Below are 2,369 nucleotides of genomic sequence, written 5' to 3' on the forward strand. Positions count from 1 at the left end.
CTGGTTAGACACATCTGCTCTGCCTTCTTCCCTTGTCCCCCGGCATAACAGTTGGGTTCTGAACATCTCTCTGAATGTGAGTGTCTGCCCCTTTGATGGACAGGTGGGCGAGCTGTCTTCCTGGAGCTGCAGAACATCAGTGTGGAGAGCACAGGGCACAGGACCATGTGGACACAGAGGTGGCTCACTTTCAGGGAGGTTTCTCTCACTGAATCCTGCGCTAGGATGTTCCACTTCTTGCCCACCGGAGGGCGACATGATCCTGGAAATACACTCACCATAGCCTCAGCCCTAAAGAGGCTGATCTATCTTTCAAGCATAATTAATTTTACATTTTTATCTGTTAAGACAGCATCATTAGGGCTGGGGTTGTGGTTCAGTGTTAGAGTGCTTACCTAGCACATGCGGGGCCCTGGGTTTGATCCTCAGCACCACATAAGAAATAAAATAAAATAAAGGTATTGTGTCCATCTACAACCAAAAAATTTTAAAAAAGCCTTAAAAAAAACAAACTGCATCATTATAGGACTGAGCAAGACACCGTTGTCTCTCATTGCTGTCACTCAGGTTGTCTTTTGTGCATTCACAGCACTCAGAATGGAGGTCACCACTGTACTTTTTACAGCTGGCCCCATAGCATATTGTTAAGGCTGTGTGCTCCTGGGCGAGGCAGGGGTGCTCCACAGAATGATGTGGGGACCCAGGCTAGGGAGGCTCCATCCCCCCTGGAATGTGATTGACTTTTTGAACATTATTTTTATCTGTTAAAGAAAACTGTTTTTCACCCCCCAAAATATCACTCTTTAACAAGGCAAACCATGAAAGAGAAAAACAAAAGACACTCTCTATTTTTACAGAGATAAGTCAGCTCATTTACTTCATGGAATATTCAGGAACTACTCAACATTTCCAGCCATAGACCTTCTTTCTGTGATGCTAACATTATGCGTGTTTTCGTTATCCTGTGAAACAACATTACTTTCTGTGGCTCATACAATTATACGGATTGTATAATTTTATATAAAATATTGCCCCAACCCATCAGCTAAGCTATTAGCATTTTATCCTCCCCACCACGCTGCCTTTCTGTGAGTGAGGAATCAGGCCATGGCTTCCTGTGTGGCCCTGGCTCAGGATTGGTCTTGAGCATGTTGTGGGATGTTGGTCAGTGGTGGAGCAGGTGACTCTTGGGCAGAAGCTCTTGTTTCCATTCCCACAGCCAGAGGATTGACTTTTTCCACTCTATGAAGCAGTATAATTTTTAATTACATTTATTTCCTTTTCTTTTTCTGCTAACACACTGCTTTTCAAGCTTTCCAGGTTTATGTACATCTCAATGTGTACAAGGTACTCACCCGTCATTTGTGCAGCCAATATTAGTACACATTCTTCCACAAATTCCTGCCTTCCTCCATATGCCTTTTACATACCTCCATGTCTCTCTGAGTTATTGCTCCTCTGTGAGCAGTGTCTTTAGTGGTTTCTCCAAAGTAAGGACAACTAACTGTCTGGTTTTAATCAGTTTCCCTTCACCAAAATTGCTTCTTTTACATTTCTGGGATTCCAAATATTTTAAAAATTACTTATTCACAACATTCTTTTTAAATTTTAAAAATTTTGAATTATATTTTCTTCCACATAAATAAATATTTGCATATAAATTTAATACTCATCACAAATAGGACTTTGGGATTTCAGTTACATTCACCAGGAGCTCTATTATCTAGGAATCACCTTCATCACCAAGGCACAAACTTCCACCCTCTTGAGTGACTTTTCCGACTCTGATCCTTCCCAAGATGAAGGCAGGGAGTCAAGGGTGTCAGCAGGGAGAGTGGAAACTGCATCCTCACTGTATCCCTGCTGGTTCCTGGAAAAAGAAAAGAGAAATACAAGATTGAGTACCCAATTAATAAGCCATTTCCATCATTTTCCTTTCATAAGTTATTACAGGCTTTGTAATTTTTGTGTGTGTGATTAGATGTGAACACCTATTTCACAAAGAACAGCATTTGTAAGCATAAGGGACCTGCAGAAAGTCCCTACACCATCCCTGCCTGCGCCAGAGTCCTGTCCAGGGCCCAGGTCTTGCTTTTCCTGCAGTGTCCTCACTCATCCTGTCTGCTCACTCAGAAGGTCCCTGGACACCTCTGTGCTTGTCCTCCATCTGCCAGGCCAGGCTGCTGCAGCTGACAGGGCCACTCATGTGTGGCCGAGCTGTGGCCCAGGCAGTCATGGTCCACAGCCCTCAGCTGTACCCTGTTCTCTGAGTTCCCAGCACCTTCCTCTCACAGGGCAGAGAATCTGCTGAGTTGCTTCCCAGACCAGCATCTCATATGGCAGCTGGGCCACCCAGGTAGGGAGGTTTT

This window comes from Marmota monax, unplaced genomic scaffold, assembly GCF_021218885.2.
Source record: "Marmota monax isolate L192 unplaced genomic scaffold, Marmota_monax_Labrador192_F-V1.1 WCK01_AAM20220418_F8-fsc00510, whole genome shotgun sequence".
Lineage (NCBI taxonomy): Eukaryota > Metazoa > Chordata > Mammalia > Rodentia > Sciuridae > Marmota > Marmota monax.